At 35.1% G+C, this 20,359-nt stretch overlaps 2 long non-coding RNA genes across 2 annotated transcripts in view; both read left to right on the top strand.

Annotated features, from left to right (window-relative positions):
- Nucleotides 1–5,747: 5,747 nt before the first annotated feature.
- Nucleotides 5,748–7,877, top strand: LOC311098226. Its single transcript, XR_014609413.1, has 3 exons — nucleotides 5,748–5,833; nucleotides 6,727–6,759; nucleotides 7,529–7,877. It is a non-coding gene; the product is annotated as an uncharacterized lncRNA (long non-coding RNA).
- Nucleotides 7,878–9,505: 1,628 nt separating this feature from the next.
- The window catches only part of LOC311096850, a 122,556-nt gene continuing 111,702 nt past the window's right edge, over nucleotides 9,506–20,359 (top strand). The window contains exon 1 of the long non-coding RNA XR_014609154.1: nucleotides 9,506–9,579. This is a non-coding gene — a long non-coding RNA (uncharacterized lncRNA). The remainder of the gene's footprint in view (nucleotides 9,580–20,359) is intronic.

Here is a 20,359-nt window from a genome sequence, read left to right as displayed (position 1 = left end):
AGTTTCCATGTGTTTCTCCAAAGGAAATAGGCCTGTAAGCGATATATTTGAGGTGCAGATCAAAAATGAAGTAACAGAAGCAGTGAATGAAGTCAAGTACCTTGGGATTATTCTGGATGCGAATTTCAAATTTGATAATCATGTTAAGTACATCAGAAGGTTAAACCAAACATAAATTATTTTCGTTTTATAAGAATGGATTTGCACTCAAAAAAATGAACTAGGAAGGTTGTGCACTTTACATAATATATTTATGTTTAGTTTACTTATAATAATTGTGTTTGTTGACTTGAAATGTTTTTTTCTATTAAGGTCCACGTAATTATGTCTCAACTTAACAGTACAAAATCCTAACGTGTTGTCTAAACACAAACCATTTATGTTAAGTAAAAATTTCTTACATGGCAGTATAGTGCGACGCCAGCTGCCATTTTGCCCTAACTTAATTTGATTGTGTTCAATCTGCTTAATATGTAAAATTTAAGTTTACTTAATCCGTTTGTGTTGGATTACATGAATGATTTGTGTTGCATTAACTGAAACTGGGCAGTGCTTGTTAGTTCCCAGCATGCTTTGCATATGGTTGAATTAAGGTTAAAAATTAAGTGTTATTTTATGTTTTTTTGAGAAAATGAGAAAAGGGAAGACTTGATAGTGTGTAATTGTGTTTAATGTTCAATTACATTGGAATTATTAGAACCATTTAAATTACAGTGGGTTACCATTGTGGAGTAGTGTGGAGCATTTTGTTTGGCTGTGGACTGATATGGTTAATTTTAACTGCTTTGGTTGAAGGAGCATGTAAATCTTAGCATTTAAAATGCTAATATGTGCTGCTGTTAGCAAATAGCTAGCTATAGTCTATCAATTTAATTATGTGTCACTAAAATAAATGAAATATTAATGGATGAATGAAAATAACAAACACATAAGTTGAATGCAAATTAAGTAAATTAGTTGGTCCAAAACATTGCAAATTAGTTGGGCTAACACTATTAAATTAAGCTGTGTCCAACCATAGTAAATAAGTTGAATCAACCTTAATAAATTCATTTGACCCAATGTAAGTACATTAAATTGGAATAACAGAATTGGATAATGCTGAAATGAAGCAAGTTCATCATGTGGGAATCATTTCCATGATTTTTTTATGTTCATTCAAAGAGTTATTTTTTTGAGTGTGTCATGTGACACTGCAAAACTATACATGCATGCAATGATATTTTCACATCTATCATATTGCGTCACATCACGGTGTAAGGGTGGATCTCCTGCAGGGTTTCAGTCTACAAGACTGATGAATGACTAAAGAAACGTTATCAGCAAGATGGTAGAAACCCTCCAGTTAGGAACGTCCTCATTTGTAAATCTGGTATAAAAAAAAAGTAATTAAAGGTTTTTTGAAAATGTAAAAACAGAAAGTTGTGTGTGATAGGTAGGTTTAGGGGTCGGATTAGTGTGTGTGTGTGTGTGTGTGTGTGTGTGATGGGTAGGTTTAGGGGTCTGTTCACCCATGAAGCTTTAAGAGCTGACAAAGAGAAAGACTCACACTAACACACACACACACACACACACACACACACACACTAACAGCACTGGACTGAAAACTGCACTAACATGTTAATAATGCATTCTGAAGATACACTTTCACTCTGTTTTTTTCAAATATAATCCAATAAAGAATGATCTCATGTTTCTCTTTGTCTTTTGTGATCAGACCGTGTGTGTGGATCAGTGGACTGATCTAGAATCAGTGTTCATCTGAATCTTAATCCTTCTAATATTCATTATGGTAAATCACTTTTGGAAAAACGGACAGGGCTGATTATGTAAAATTAGTGAATTATGTTGTTCATATGGAGAGAATTTTAGGCTCAAATGAATCCTTTGAACACCAACATTAATGATTAATGTCTGAATAAGAAATTCAATTTCAATAAATGTATCTGCAATATAAATTCTCAGATTACAGGTTACGAAATATATAAAACAGGCATTCTGGAATATTTAATATTTTGTCAGACATTATTTTAAGAGCTGTCACTTAAAAAGTTATAAATTGCTTTTATGTTGTAATGTCGTTTAGACGAGATTATCATGAAGATCTCATGAACACATGAAGAAAAGAGATTTTCTAGCGAAGAGGTGATTATATTAAAGTTATACAATCCAAACTGTGCATTCATCACTGTAGTTTCTCTATGTTAGAAGACGCTTCAGTGAAATTACTAACATGTTTCACATGCTTTCAAAAGTCCTTGAGTCAGTTTGGCAAATAACAAACAATACGACCTGGAAAGTTGTCAGACTTTTGCATATAATGTTCATGTTTCAGTTAATCAGAGTAAAACTGTCATCTTTACTCTCCTCTGGTCTTGAGTGTCAGTCCATCTACTGTAATAACTGATGAAGATAATAACCAGATCTGTGTGTTTCTTGATTTACAGTCTCTCGTGATTCACACAGAGTTCAGAAGAGTTGATCTGAGGAATCAGAGACGAGCAAACCTCTCGATCAGACACTAAATGAAGACAAATTCATTTCAACTTCATTATAGTCATTATGTTTAAGATGATGAATAGAGTTGAAATATTTTGCATCAGCTGATCATTTATTTAATATCATAGCTTGCACTTTTCTGAAAGATGCATGAAACTTTATATTATCTGTTTATTTCCTCTTCATTCCTCTCGAATTTAATTCTGTTTGCATCATAGATCTTCACTGGTTACTGTAACGCTGCTTTATCAGTCTGTATTGTATAAAGCGCTAGAGAAATAAAGCTGATTGACTTGTATTCATTTCTGCGTCTGCTAAATAAATGTAAAGTAAATGCCAATGGTTTTAAAAACAAAAATGATAACATTCGATAACTTCTGTCTAGCTTGTCTGAAAATGTGAGAGGGATTTAGTGAACATCGTTGTCAGAAAATTGTGAAAACACTAGTGAGATTCCAGCATTTTTATAATGATAAATCCTAAAGATGTTTTGTTCTGCTGTCTATGGCATATCATATGATTTCACTGATATAAATGTCCTACATTAGAAGAGAATGAGATGCTGGCTCACAGGAGGATATTATAACTCTGTGAGAAAAGCTCATGTGAGTTCTGACTGCAAACACACTCAATGTTATGATGAGATTGAGATGTAGAGACACACAGTTCAGTGTATCAGTGTCTCTCTCTACTGGAGATCTTCAGTATTACAGCAGATCAACACAAGATCACATGATCATCCATATTTATTTTATTTTTATTTATCCTTTATTTTTCCAGGAAGGTCCCATTGAGATTAAACTAAATCTCTTCTTCCAGAGAGTCCTGGATAGCCTTTCAAACTATTTCACATGAACATAATAACACACAAAACAGATTCTAAACAGTCAAAGAAGAAGAAGAAAAGTTCAGATTGAGATTTAAATATCAGAGTTTGAGAAGAGTAACTTTAGCCTATATGTTTTGACCAGCCTCATTTTTTTAAAACAATACTAAAGTTATTATTCATCAAACATGATCTCCCTTTAATTTTTGCTGCTTTTAATACAACCTTTTTTGTAGAAAACCAACAATAAATAAATAAATAAATAAATAAAAATTATATATATATATATATATATATATATATATATATATATATATATATATATTCCTATTACTATCTATATCAAAAATAAAATTTGCGCACACAGTAGCTATATGGAGGCCAAAATTAATTAGCATGAATTAATGTCACAATTAAAACAAATGAAATCGATTATTTATGGCTACTGAAAATACCAACAAAGTTAAAAACACTCATCTATAGGACAGCTATAAGAGCAGCCCTACTGTACAGAAGTGAGACATGGCCCATAGCAGGAAACCTGGCAGACAAGATAGGATCCTGTGGGATGCGGATGCTGAGGGACTGTCCTGAAGTCTAGAGGAACACCAGACTAATGAAGAGATAAGGAAGCAAGCACAAGTAATGCCAATACAAGATCTGATGAGGAAAAGAAGGTTTGGACACGTGTGCCGGAGAGATGAAGAGGCGGACATGAGGAGATGCCAGTCGGAGGAAAGAGAAAGAGGGGAAAGACACCGCTGGAAAGACACCATCAGGACAGACGTGGAGTGGTGTGGCGTAGAGAAGATGCAGACGATCGTGACAGATGGAGGAGTCTGGATGAGATCAAGATCAGGCAGAAACCCGCGACCCGAAAGGAGGAAAGCGGCGAAAGGGGAGAAATAGGCCACTTTTGTCTTGATATTCCCCGAAAGACTGGAAGTGAAATGTGACAACATGGTTCATAACATTAAAATGCTGTCTGATCTTATATAAAAAAATACAAGACAAACTAAACTATTTTATCAATAAAATACAATTATTAACTTTTTAATATAAAATAATGACATTTTTTAATAATTAAAAATAAAATAATTTTTGAGTTGAATGAACACATGGGAAACACAGATATACAGCCGTTCAGAACACAATAATACCTGCACAACTGCGGTTTAAACCCAGCTAGTGTCTTCTGCTAGTTAGTGAAGCTTTAAAGAACTAGCTCAACTAACATATCAGAGATTAAAATAATATCAGATTTGTCTAATTTAAAATAAACACCAAATATAGAGATGAAAAATTACCACAAGTAAGAAATTTACTTTTGCTATGTTTAAATAAATGTTCGGTGATATCTTCAAAAGATTTCTGATTTTCTTTCTCTAAATAGTGTTGAAATGGCATCTAGTAAGTACACTAGGTTTCGTCATGCTAGCATGTGTGGAAGTATTTAAAACAAGTGTGTTACAGCGAGCCCTGTGTTAGGTTGTGTTTTACTCCATAAATAGGCTATTCGTCAAAAATACAATCTCTGCTGAAGTCTTTCACACACCCAATTAACATGCATGTCCCACATAAGAGATTTAAACCACATAAGTGTAATATACATGTGGGAAATGAATGTGGGAAAAATAAATACTCTGAACCATACCCAGCAGGCAATAGCCGTCATTTCAACGTCTGGGTTAAATATAGACCCGATATAGTCCGGCTATGTGTAACCCACTTTAAGCCCAAATAACATTTAATCTGGATAAATGTATTTTTTTCCAAAATAACTTGTGAGATGTATGATATTCCATCATGTAAGCAAAGTCAACTGTGATTACAAGTTGTTTAGTTTGCTTTATTTTACACGTTATATGTGTAGTGTAGGCTGTGCGTAGCCACGATTTAGCTCGTATTCAGACCCGGCTAATTGTAGCCCACTATTATTCAAAACTGATTAATTATAGTTTTTTGCCAGGAAGTGCATGAAATGGTTGATATTTCATCACGTTCGCATTGGTAATGATATCTACAAGGTTCAATGTGTCATTTCACGACATGGTCGATCTGTAGTCACGATTTAGCTCTGAATTGGACGGGCTATATGCGGTCTGCTTTAGCCCACCTGGCGAAATCAAAGCAATAGACCTATAGACCTGATTCAGACCAGCGAGCTAGTATAAGAATATTAGTCTTAAAAATGTTTTCGCTCACACAGCTTAATGTTTGTTGTCACACATAAACATAGGCTAACATAATCAATCTACGATATGACTGTCTATCATTTCAAATTAAATCAAATGCAATGGCATTTCTCAACCGCTAGATGGCACAATCGAAACACTACTGAGACATGACTACTGGGACTACTGGCATTGCGCGACTAGATCACTTTAGCAGATCTCGCGATACACATTTCCTCCATTTTCATTTTTATTTTACACGAGGCTCAGGCTGCTGTCAGAGAGCAACGGGCGAGCAACACTCTGAAAACCTTCAAATTTCTACTTCGATCTTGTAAGTATGCGTGTTATTTTTGTTATGTTCATTGTTTAAATTAGTTAGTTGTTATAATGTGTAGAAACCGTGACATTTTAACATTACCGTTGCAGAGTACTATTTTTCTCCAACAAGTTAACGTTACCTGCTGCACGTGTTATTGCAACTGTGTGCTCATATCTAAATTCAAGGTGGTAAGCATGAAACTATGAATATTATCATTACTATTTTTTATTATTATTAAAGCTACCAATATATTTTTGTTTTTAGATTAGAGTAAGAAATAATAGTTTTTGATTTAATGCAAATTTTCAAAGTAGCCTACTTTACATAAATCTTAACAGCAACATAGTGCAACATGAAAAGAAATTATAAAAAAATATTTTTTTCCTTTCCAATTAATAAAAGGTAGTGGCAAACAGTAAAGTCTTTAAACTTGATTTAAAAGAATTAAAATATGCAGCATACATTCAGTTTCCAGTGAATTTGTTTCAGAAATGGTGCATAAAAACTGAATGCTGCTTCTCCATGTTTTGTATTTTGACTTATAAATTTGATATAAAAGTAGCTGGCTACTGTCCCAGATGACCTGAGAGGTCTGCTCTGGATGGTTCATAATGCATCAGAAGATTAGAAATTTACTTTGGCCTTAAAATGTTAATTAATTTAATAACCAGCTGTAGTATTTTGATATGAATTCTTTGACAGACAGATAACCAGTGTAAAAACCTCACAACTGGAGTGATGTAATCCACTTTATTTGATTTAAAGACACTGTTTATTGCAAATTATCCAGCAATCAGTCAACAAAGTACAGCAATTGAATATACAGAAGACTTGTCACTGACTACCATTAAATGTCTTGTTACCAACATTCTTCAAAATATATATTTTTTGTGTGTGTTCAACAGAAGAAAGCCATACAGGTTTGGAACCAAGTGAAAGTGAGTAAATGCTTACATGATTTTTTTTAAAGTGAACTACCCCTATAAGTATCTTTTTATGTTCATTAGAGTTATATGAGTAAGTGATAAAGAATGATTTATAGGGATAGTTCACTTTTTTTTGGCATGTTTTATCTTACCTTAAGGGAATCCAAGATGTAGGTGTCTTTGTTTCTGAAGTAGTTTCAATTTTGATATTTTTAAGTCAAACTGTTCTTGTCTGTCAGTCAGTCATATAATGCAGGTCTATATGGTCACTACCTGAAAGAGCACGATTGTTGTCACGATTTGTTATGATTTCTCTTACATTTGAGCGCGCTTTTTGACGTGCCTACATTTGTAATTAAAAATTTTTGGTCAGCAGTAAAAATTGTCTAACGAACAGTTCTGTTTAAAAATCCGTACTGAAATCGAACCGAAAGCCTCGTACAGAATGGCTCAATACGTGTATCGTTACACCCCTAAAATATATGTATGTGTATATATATATGTATGTATGTATATGTGTATGTGTATATATATATAATTAGTGCATCACCATTATGCAGGCAAAATTTTTCAAATATTGTTATTAATTTATTAATAATATTGATATAAATTATTGTCTATATTGATATAAATTATATAGTCTCAATCTATATTCCGTTAACTCTATATTGGTCAGCTCTAGTGTGCATCCTAGCAAAAGTGAATGACTGTAATTAGTTCAACATGATTGTCATCAATGCTTTTCTTGAGCAATAATTTTTTTCTTTTTCTCATTTGGCAGACGCAGTGATGACCAACTTTCCTTCGGCGACTGAATGGGAAATAAAAAATGCAATTTCTGGTCATTTTAAACAAGCACCAGGGAGAGCAGGCGGTGGTGGTTATGGATATAAAGCTAACAATTAATTCTTAAAAATGTTAGTATCTTAAGTTGTTTTACATATTTTCCAATATTTTTTTTGTTCATTTTTATGTTTGAATGTTGTCTAAGTTGTTAATATAATTGTTCTAAATAAATCCTTTATATTCAATTAGTTTGGATGGATTTTCATTTATGAGAACCTGTTATATTTGAGTGAAAAGAATCCTTATGCCTCATTTTGTTGTCTATTACATGTATATGTAGTGTAATTGATGACTAGTCTATTCTTGGGCTATGGCTAGACGTCTATTAGATTTTCACTGACAGCCCAAAATCAGCCTTGTTTTAGCCTAGACCCATATTGCCTGTCTATTAGACGTATATATGTAGTCGTTTAATAGCTGTCAAATTGATGACTGGTCTATTTTTGGGCTATGGTTAGACGTCTATTAGACGTATAAATATAGTCATTCGATAGCTGTCTATTCTTGGGCTATGGTTAGACGTCTATTTGACGTATATATGTGGTCATTCAATAGCTGTCTATTCTTGGGCTATGTTTAGACGTCTATTAGATTTTCACTGACAGCCCAAAATTAGCCTCGTTTTAGCCTAGACGTCTGGGCTGTGTTTTGACGGCTATTAGACGTCTATTAGACGAAAAATTGCTTGCTGGGTAAGTAGGCCTAGATTTGCACAAACTGAGAAAGTCAAAAAGTGTTAGGTTGTGCTCCGCTATTTATATTAACTTTATTTTTTTAATATCATTAGGTCATTGAGCTATGTATGTTCAAAATATGAGGAAAGTGAACTTGTATAAATAAATCGTTTATAAATATATTTTCACGTCTTTCGTTACACTGAACCTGTGTGTGATGCGCCATCGTGTGGTGAACATGGAAACTACAGGAAGGTTTATCAAGACATAATGGACATGTATTAATCTAATAGGATCTTTAGAAACAGCCTACATATAATCTAATCTAAAATGTTTGAAATATATTCATTTACATTAAAAAAAATTGTGAGAGATCTGTTCAAAGAGAAACCTTTTAACCACGAGATGGCAGCAGCGCACCTTATTTTCACTTTATTTCAACTTTACTCCATTTAACTTAGTAAATGATAGCAACGTTAATCACATTGGTTAAGTTTTTTTTACTACAAACAGTATTTTAATTTGGAACCTGAAAACTAGTGTAGCTCATATTAAATCAGTGTGTGTTAATGAGTTTGTCCACAAGGTGTCGACACTGACCCGAGCCGCTGCTTTCAGTCACAGTCAGAGGAGAAACGGAGGAGACTGGAGGACAAGAACAACACGCTGCTGGAAATCTGCTGTTTCAAACTGTTAGTACATTTATTGTATTAATTATATTAATTACCAGGTAAAATATAAATATCAAATGTTTGGTCAAACTCTGAATTAATCCGAATCAGAGTTTAAAAACGAATTATTTCCTTTAGTCATCATGTCCAATTTAGATTTACGCGTGTAAACACATGACACATTTGTGAAGGTTATGAATTGTGTTGAGCAATATTTTATGTAATAAGTTAATGAAACCTGATAGACAAGATGTAACACAATATGAGCAACTGAAGAATTTGTTATTTCAGAAATACCATATAATAAAGACATTTTGAGTTCAAGAATGTTTATTTGTTGAAGCATAAAACTCCCTAATTCTTTAACTGAATCAGTCTATGATAAATATGATGTAAAAGCGACACTAGATGAGTTAGAAACTGAAATAATGAAATTGTTTGTAAATGACTGTTTGAGCGAAACACTTAAAGCTGGATAACTGAGAGGATTGTGTGATGACAGTTCACTCCTTCAGTCAGTGAAGCCATGAGAGATTAAATCCTGGGATTATTCCCATCTTCCCACAGGAGAAACGACTGAAAGATGGAGTTTGAGGAGGAATCCTGCAGAATCAGAGATGAAGATACAGAGGAACAAACAGGTTGGTCGGGTTCGAAATTACTTAGGACTCTTGGGGGGTCCCCTAAAATTTAATTAATCCCCTTAAATTATTAAAAATTGTACCTTGCTACACTATATACTGTAGGCAAAATTATATGGACCAATGGTGAAGGTGGGATAATGGTCTTGGGATGTTTTTCATGGTTTGGGCTAGGCCCAGTACTGGAGAAGTTGCTATAGTCTAACAGGTAAACCTCTAACTCTGGAGCAACAAAGTTACAGCACCTCATATAAATCTAATCCCTGACATGACAAAGTGAATAACAGGTCATTCTGTCCTTGAGCAAGGAAGTTAACTCTAAATCCACCAGGTGTACTCATTATGGCAGCACCATGCACCTGCAAGGGGTTTGATCAAATACAAAAGGCAAGGTAAAACTTTATTGTCCCACATGGGGAATTTTTTCTTGGGCCATCACCCATGCTGCAGTCAGTACACAATTAACACACAGTAATCAACAGACCAGACAATAATAAAAAAAAAAAAAAAAAAAAAATATATATATATATATTGATTATATTATATTTATAATATAATGATTATATTTATTTATTTACAATTACAGCTCCATACCCCCATTATTTAACATCTTTACAGGAACAGGGATAAATGAATTTTTAAATCTGTTCAATCTGCAGCGACGGGCCCTAAACCTCCTCCCAGAAGGCAGCAACTCATACTCTAAGTACAAGACATGAGATGGATCACATACAATCTTTTTAGCTTTTGTTAGAGTAGCCTGTTCATAGATAGTCTGCAATGATGTCTGTTCTTTCACATCAATAATTTTCCAAGCAGTGTGGATCATCCTGAACAGTTTAGTTCTACGTTGTACAGACAAATGACCAAACCAGACTGTAATACTGTATCTAATTAAGCTCTCAAAGACTGCCTGATAGAAGATTAGCATAAACTTTTGATTGACACCAAAAAGTCTCAGACGACGTAAGAAATGCAACCGTTGTTGTAACCTACTACAGAGATTATCTACATGGATAGTCCATGTCAGTGAATTATCAAAAAAGACACCAGATATTTATATGAAGGGACCTGTGTGATGGTTTCATTATGGATGATCACCGGCCTGTGATCCCCAACTCCTCTAGGGTCAAACACATCTCCTTTGTCTTATTGACATTCAGAGCTAGGTGGTTGTCCTCACACCAATTCACAAACCTTCCAATCTCTGAAAGATATTCAGACAAGTCCTCTTCCTTTTCCAATAAACCTAAAGTTGCAGTGTCGTCTGAGAATTGAAAGATGTGATTATTAGAGTAACGCCTTCTGCACTCATCTGTATACAAAGTAAACAAACCCGGTGAACTAACACAGCCCTGAGGGATGCGGATGGTGTTCCATTAATACTGACCCGCCGCCTACGATTGGTCAAAAAAGAATAATACCATTTTAGAATAAATGGATGAACTTTAAAATCATTCAGTCTTGCAATTAAGAGATGCGTCTGCAACATATTAAAAGCAGAACTAAAATCTACAAATAAGAGACGTGCATAAGAGCTAGAATTCTCTAAATGCCTATTTATAAAATGTGTTATGGCTATAACAGCATCATCTGTACTTCTATTACTCCTATATGCAAATTGAAATGGGTCTAATAGACCGCTGACCTCTGTTTTTACAAAATTAATCATAATTTGATTATGATTAATTATCACGAGCGAGGGCGGGTCTGTGTTGAAACGCTGCTGTCAATCAACAATCGTGGGAGGGGCGTCCGATCGTGTGATGTCACAAAATCGAACGGCTTGATTTGAGACAGGGGGAAACATACAAGGAGATTAAAAATAAAAGCACTGGATGGATTTTTATCATTTTATGATGGTTGTGTACAGGCACTGCCAACACACATTTCAGTACAATCAACTTGTAAAAGTGCATGTACCATTATATGACCCCTTTAACATGCAATATAAAAATATCTGTGGGGTAAGTCTGTCTGTAATAAATATATAGCTGATCATTAATAAGCATAACAGTGGAAACTAATCTCATGTTTTCTAATAATTTTACAGACCCACATTTGACACACAATAACACTTTACATTCAAACACAAGCTCTTCTTTCTGCTCAATCTTTATCAGCAGGAAATATTTACACATCATAGTAAAGGTGTAAGTTGTTACTGTATTAATCAGTTTTCATGTAATAGATTCATGTATCCTGTGACAAACAACATCTCTCGGGTTTACAGAGTAAAGGAGGTGCTGATGTGTCCTGACATGCTGAGACAGTCATGGTACAGCAGTGAGAGCTTTGAATCAATAATGTCACATGGTTGCACAGTACTTTCCCACAGAGCAGAGACGTAGGCTATATCTCAGTAACACAGGAACCTCTTTAGCATGACCTGTCACCTGATAATAGAAACATGAAAATAAGTCTTTGCTGCACAACAATTTTACATTTCATTGTTGTAATTGAACAAACTTAAGGATTAAAGTAAGTCTATGAACTTTGAACACCAACTTTATTTTAACTTATCACACAGAATATTTCTCAGGCTTCATTGTTCCCAAACAACCTCTTCTGTTATTAAATGTCAGGTTGTCTTCTAGAGTTCGGCGCCACACACTCATTGACATCAGAAACACACTGAACCACAGTGGACTCTACAAACTCTCTGCAATCGCAGCAGAACATGAACATCCTCAGTTTAGCTCACAGAGACTGACTGACCAAAGTATTGAGAAATGTGTTGAGAAAACTGTAATTCGAGACATGGAAGATTAAAGTGTGTTACCGTGTTTGACCACTAGACGGTGCAACTAGATTTTCACTGCAAACTCAAAAGCTTCAGTTCAGATCAGAGTATGAGGAGAAATATAGATCTGATATGAAGATGAGGAATCTAGTGAATTTAGGAGGCCAGGGAAACACCTTGAACTCTTCATCATGTTGCTGATCAGTGTGTGTGTGTGTGTGTGTGTGTGTGTGTGTGTGTGTTTTGGTTTATATTACATTATGGGAACCAAATGTCCCCACAAGGATAGTAAAACCTGAGATCACCTCCATTGTGGGGACCAGCCAGCGGTCCCCATGAGGAAAATGGGTAAATAAACATACTAAATTATATTTTTTTGAAAATGTAAAAATGCAGAAAGTTTCCTGTGATGGGTAGGTTTAGGGGTAGGTTTAGTGTAAGGGGATAGAATGTACAGTTTGTACGGTATAAAAACCATTACGTCTATGGAGAGTCCCCACAAAGATGTGTGCGCCTGTTTGTGTGTATGTGTGTGTGTGTGTGTGTGTGTGTGTGTGTGTGGTGCTTTATCTTGCTATAAGATCCACTTCCACCTGTGAACACGATGCTGTTGCTCCAGCCTCTGAATACCTCAGATCTCAGTCTAACTGAGCTTCTGTAAGATGTGCTGGACATCATGATCCACAGCTCCACCTCACAACCTGAAGCTCTGAGGATCTGCAGGATCTGAGGATCAGAGGATCTGCTGCTCACGTCACGGTGACGTCAGTAACCGAATATTCTCCACTGGGAAAATGATTTTTAATGATAACATTTAAACCTTTAAACTAAAGACAGTCTTACTGTGAGCAACGAGCTTGTTAATCGATAGTAATTGCTTTTGTTGAAGCTGTTAGCCTGCATTATTTCAACTTAGTTTTAAAATAATTGTTTAACATATACATAGGCCTACACACACACACACACATATATATTTATATATATATATATATATATATATATATATATATATATATATATATATATATATACATATACAGTGAGGAAAATAAGTATTTGAACACCCTGCTATTTTGCAAGTTCTCCCACTTGGAAATCATGGAGGGGTCTGAAATTGTCATCGTAGGTGCATGTCCACTGTGAGAGACATAATCTAAAAAAAAATAATCCAGAAATCACAATATATGATTTTTTAACTATTTATTTGTATGATACAGCTGCAAATAAGTATTTGAACACCTGTCTATCAGCTAGAATTCTGACCCTCAAAGACCTGTTAGTCTGCCTTTAAAATGTCCACCTCCACTCCATTTATTATCCTAAATTAGATGCACCTGTTTGAGGTCGTTAGCTGCATAAAGACACCTGTCCACCCCATACAATCAGTAAGAATCCAACTACTAACATGGCCAAGACCAAAGAGCTGTCCAAAGACACTAGAGACAAAATTGTACACCTCCACAAGGCTGGAAAGGGCTACGGGGAAATTGCCAAGCAGCTTGGTGAAAAAAGGTCCACTGTTGGAGCAATCATTAGAAAATGGAAGAAGCTAAACATGACTGTCAATCTCCCTCGGACTGGGGCTCCATGCAAGATCTCACCTCGTGGGGTCTCAATGATCCTAAGAAAGGTGAGAAATCAGCCCAGAACTACACGGGAGGAGCTGGTCAATGACCTGAAAAGAGCTGGGACCACCGTTTCCAAGGTTACTGTTGGTAATACACTAAGACGTCATGGTTTGAAATCATGCATGGCACGGAAGGTTCCCCTGCTTAAACCAGCACATGTCAAGGCCCGTCTTAAGTTTGCCAATGACCATTTGGATGATCCAGAGGAGTCATGGGAGAAAGTCATGTGGTCAGATGAGACCAAAATAGAACTTTTTGGTCATAATTCCACTAAACGTGTTTGGAGGAAGAAGAATGATGAGTACCATCCCAAGAACACCATCCCTACTGTGAAGCATGGGGGTGGTAGCATCATGCTTTGGGGGTGTTTTTCTGCACATGGGACAGGGCGACTGCACTGTATTAAGGAGAGGATGACCGGGGCCATGTATTGCGAGATTTTGGGGAACAACCTCCTTCCCTCAGTTAGAGCATTGAAGATGGGTCGAGGCTGGGTCTTCCAACATGACAATGACCCGAAGCACACAGCCAGGATAACCAAGGAGTGGCTCTGTAAGAAGCATATCAAGGTTCTGGCGTGGCCTAGCCAGTCTCCAGACCTAAACCCAATAGAGAATCTTTGGAGGGAGCTCAAACTCCGTGTTTCTCAGCGACAGCCCAGAAACCTGACTGATCTAGAGAAGATCTGTGTGGAGGAGTGGGCCAAAATCCCTCCTGCAGTGTGTGCAAACCTGGTGAAAAACTACAGGAAACGTTTGACCTCTGTAATTGCAAACAAAGGCTACTGTACCAAATATTAACATTGATTTTCTCAGGTGTTCAAATACTTATTTGCAGCTGTATCATACAAATAAATAGTTAAAAAAATCATATATTGTGATTTCTGGATTTTTTTTTTTAGATTATGTCTCTCACAGTGGACATGCACCTACGATGACAATTTCAGACCCCTCCATGATTTCTAAGTGGGAGAACTTGCAAAATAGCAGGGTGTTCAAATACTTATTTTCCTCACTGTATATATTGCACACACACATACATATGTACTCTGCAACCGCAGCAGAACATGAACATCAGGAACACCTGAAGGCGACGAGCCTCCTCCTCCTTCTAAACATATTAAAGTCATGCAGAAAGATTAGAAATAAATATCCACAGTGAGTCTCAGTGAGTTTTGCTGGATAGTCAAGCGAAAAATATATATATATTTTTTGTCTCAAACCCTCCTGGATAAACAGGTTTTCTCAGACATGCTTCAGAGACTTTGTTTTCTAACACATACATTTCTTAGAAATGTTTCCTGAATGCATTACATTACACATTATTATTATTTTAATGCTTGGCCTCTGATTAGTCTCTCTGTCTTTTCTGCAGCGCATGAACAATAGTCTGATCAGAAACCTCTCAGATTTCATCAACAATATCTTCACTTGAGATCCGAAGATGAGCGAATATCTTACAGGTTTGGAACGACATGATGGAGAGTAATTACTGACAGAAACTTCATTAATGGGTGAACACACACTTTAAATAATCTGTGAGATTAGACTGTAAATTATACTCAGATCTCTTTAATACAAACACACAACTGATCATTTTATGCATTTTATTTATAATAGTGTGTTTGTCTCTGGACTTTTACTGCCATGATTAATTCAGTTTTTAGTTTACTCTTACAGTAAATGTGTCAAAGAAATGGAAAAACTTGATTTAGACAAAGAATCTTAAACGGGGAAAACACAATGACAGAAAACAGCAGGAGTAAATGATGCAAACGTGTGCGTGTGTGTGTGTGTGTGTGTGTGTGTGTATGTGTGTGTGTATCAGAGAAACTCACATGAGGAGGATCATATTTAACATGGAAAACACAAAACTGTCACAACCAGATGAAAATGCAGTATTTCACTTATAAATAAACGTATAAATTAATTACATAAATAGATTGTTTTAACTATATGAAAATATAATAGCATTTACACACTTATAATATTTACACTTATTCCAAAGCCTAATAAACGGACACAGTTGATTTCTCCCGCTGGTTTGTTCTCGAGGAAGATTTAAGGTCTGGAAACATTAGTTCATCATGTTCTGTTATGAATGAAGATGCTGTCCGGATCTCCAGAGTCCAGAAGAAACTTTATAAAGACACACATGCCGTGTTCATCATCATCTTCATCAATATTCACTGAAATATGAATAAAATATTGATCATCTGATCATCAGAGCTGCAGTGATCTCAGAAATGATGGCCAAACATGATCCAAATCATGATTAGTTTCAGGCGTCCTCACATCATTTATTCAGATATCATGATCTCAGCTCATGTTTGATCTTCTCTGATGATTCAGATCCACTCTTTACAGGTGTGTGTGGATCCACAGAAACTGTCCATGAAGAAACATAATATTATCTTCAGTTTAAAGAGGGACAGAACAAACACATACAACACTAAAACTGCACAAGATAATAATAATGATGATGATAAAGCTGATAATCTGTTGATGACACGCAAATGAAGTTTTACTTCTGATGAAACGAGACACTGACACTGTTTTCATCTTTAATACTGTAAAGCTGATATAAAATAATAGTGACGTGTTCAGATGCTTTTCTTATGGTTTATTAAAAAAAACTTGCAGTTTTCTCATTTTTGTTGTGTTTATAGTTATTGAGAGGAAAGCGCAGCACATATTCACATATTCATCTACACATCACTCTCAGCGGTCTGGATGCTGTGTACTGTACAAAAGGCCCTCGGTGAGTCGAGTATGTACTTTACTATAGTAAACTATGTCCACTAGGTGGCAGCTTACTCTCACTCATCGCTGTGTCTGGTGTTATTGGGTGTTATTGGGTGTTAATTGGTTTCTTTGCTGTTAATAGAAATCCAGCACAGCACCAGCACAGTATTATATGAAAGAGTATGTTATAGGCGCTATGTATTTGTAATAATAGGCTACACTTTACAAATTATATATACACAACAGATATGATTATTTTGCATGTTCGTTTTATTTTCAGAGCATTAGTATTATATGTTCTGGCATCTAGCCCTTATTTGTCCTCGCCACTGGTTTGCCACATCAACCATTACAAGTCAGTTTAATAAAAGTAAAGGAATAATCATATATCAGGAGAACACATATGAAAACATTAATCACAATATTAATCAGATCAACTTCCATTTACAGAATTAACACAAATATGGACACATTCAGTGGCATATTTCAGAAACACAGATGATTCCCTCAAACATTTGATTGAATTATGAGTGATTGTTTTACTCACAGGTCGGTCTAAAATCATTCAAGCTGCTCCATCTGACAATCTTCACAAGCTTCATGTTTTCAGTGGTTTGTGTCTTCATCTCTCTCTCTCTCTTCAAGCGTTTACTCCTGGTTTCCATCTACTGTAATTTAAACATACAAAATAAAACAAAGAAAAACGATCAATATGAATCTGTTCTCTCGCGGAGAAATAAAGACAGTGTAAAGTCACGTTTAGTGCAGCTCATGCTTGAGGGATTGGCCACACACTCCTGCTGGAACGCCACATGCAAACTTTCACTTTCGATATCAAGAATTTCTCTCTCAGTAAATATTCCTGTTACTCCAAAGCAGTTTGCCACTGTATTTGGCGCTCTCCCTAATGGTATCCTTCTGCTATAAGGGCCATAATAGTTTAATGCCTCTCCCAGACCCGGCTGACACGTGTGTAGGCAGGATGTGTTTTAAATCTACATTAAAAAATAATAGAGATATTCATTTTCTTTTTCTCAATGATTGTTACAAAATTGAACACATTAGTGGAAAATATTTCATGAAGAAGGTTTGGACTGTCCCTCACAAGTACCTAATGGAAAATAAGGTCAATGAGATTTCTTTTAAGCGTATTCATCGATATTATCCTGTCAAAACGCTCATGGTGTCAACATTTAAATTAAGTAGATACAAATTACCAGAAACTATCTTACATCTTATCATCTTTTTTTTTTTTTTTTTTTTTTTTGGCTTTGTGATCATACATAAAAACTCTGACAATGCATTTGCCAGTTCATTGTAAAATATAATATATATATATATATATTTTTTTTTTTTTATTATTTTTTTATTATTTTATTTTATGTTTTGTGGGGAGAATTGTTTTTAATTGATACTTCCTCATTTATTTATTTTTCTTTCTTTCTCTGAATTCTAATGTGATGTAATATTTATCGGTCCCTGAACCTCTGGCTCTCTGGCTTATGGCTCTTCACTTTTGTATTTTGTAAGTACATTTTTAATTAAAAAAGAAAACTTTTGTTATTTCTTCACCAGAGAACACATTCATATTGATAGTTTTTCATTTAATTGGTTTTATTTTTTGTTTAAATGAAGCTCAACTGCCTGTAACGCAGTGCTGGTCTTGTGGAAACACTGCAGATGTTGTTCCACATATTACACAGTTTTCTTTCAGTTTTTCCGCTCTTTTCTTCTCTGGTATTTAAGAGGCTTATCTTCAGTGATCTGTCTCCAGCATGTTAAGCACTTTCTCTATTGATACTGTATTCTGACATACTGTACATGAAGCGAACAGCCTTAAAAATTAATCATCTTCTCAGCTGTAAGGTAAATCACAGTTTTATTTTGTTAGCAGTTTTCATGAGGTCTTTGAGATAAACTCAATCTGTTCAGCTTGAACCACTATTGGTGTTTGGAAAAAGGGAGATAGCTCACAAACACGATAACATCTGCTGTATCTGTAACCCACACACAACTGAGAGGGATTTCCTCAGTGTTTGTAACTTGATGGTGATGAGAAGCTGCTGCTAACTGATCATGAGGTTATGATTGAGTGAATGATAACTCTTTTGGACTGATAATAAACTGTGATGTTACAGAAGAACTTTTCAGTGATTTTTCTTAGTTTGAAGAACATTTTAATAATCTTATTATATAAACTATATGTTTATTTTTCCATTTTTTTCTTTTTCCACTAAAAAGAAGCTTTTGTGGAATGGAAAGATGTTAAAGATTCTTCAAGCATCATCAATGCCAATAAAGAACCTTTATTTTTAAGAGTGTATTTGTACCGTAAATCAAATATCACCGTTTGTTTGTTTGTTTGTTTGTTTTTTATATAAATACTGTTTATGGAAATCTTTCACAAACCTCCTGAAGCCAGTGCAGATATATTTCATTTTATTTCACCTGTCTTAAAAAGTCTAATAGATCTTTTCTCTTGAAGTTACTCTGAAGTGCAGAAACTTTTGCAGTTTTATTGAGTTTGTTTAAATGTCATCTTCTGTGAAACACATCACTTCTGATAAAACTACAGGAAACATAATGACAGAAATCATACAGACATACGAAGAAATAAAACATCTGGTGAAGAAACAGGGAACACACCTGAGCCACCAGATTCATGTTTAAGTTTTTATTGCATGACTGCTGAGGGCTAAGACAAATTTCCCAGAGATCGGACAATAAAGTCAATATCATCAATATCTGTTGTAACTGCGCTTATTTCCGTCATTGGTGAGTAGCAGTGGGTGATGATAGACAAGAACTGTACAGTTTTCTACCATCTTGCTAATAAATTTTCTTTAGTCATTTGACAGTCATTCAGCCTGAATATATGTTGGAAATCCACCCTTACAACAGCTTATCTTGTGAAAGTGGAGAATGTAAACACTAAACACACCAGCTGTGGGTGTGTCTCATTCAGTGTGTGTAGGAGTGAATGAAAGTGCCTGAGTGTTGACACAAATACTGACATCGTTCATAGATTGTAGGCTATACATCTCTACTACATTCAGCACAGTTATGTTCAGTTTATAAGCTGACCAATGACTGTATGAAATAATGACTGATAAATCAGCTGATATTTGCTTATTTAACTGTCTGTACAAATTATATTTAATTTATTATATGTCATTAAATCATCATTATATCAGTCGTCAGCTCTGGATCTCTAGATAACAGTTTCTGTGTCGGTCACTGAAACACAGGCCTATTGGACAACATATAGAAATAATACCTCATATAATACAGAACATACAATAACACACACAGTTACAGTAACACACTTTTACTCTGTAAACTCTAGATCAGTAGATCAAGAGTTTCTGAACCCAACAATAATGACTCAAGCTAAGTTACTTAAACCACCTTTCTTCCTAATGTAAAAACTCAAGAAACACTAGAGAGAGAATGAACTGATTTAGTGAGTTTTTCACAAATCAAATTTGATGTGTCTAAATCTGGCTCAGATCCAGTGTTATTCTCTACATGATCAACTTCATGAGGATAAAATGAGTAAAATGATTTTAGAGCAGAGGAAGAGCTGATGACACAAATCTGACTAAATAATAAAAGATTCATGAAAACTGTGAATAATACAGTAACAACTTACAACTTTACTATGA

The sequence above is a fragment of the Abramis brama genome (assembly GCF_963993115.1).
Source record: "Abramis brama genome assembly, chromosome: 15".
Classification (NCBI taxonomy): domain Eukaryota; kingdom Metazoa; phylum Chordata; class Actinopteri; order Cypriniformes; family Leuciscidae; genus Abramis; species Abramis brama.
This window is presented reverse-complemented; position numbering and strand designations above follow the sequence as displayed.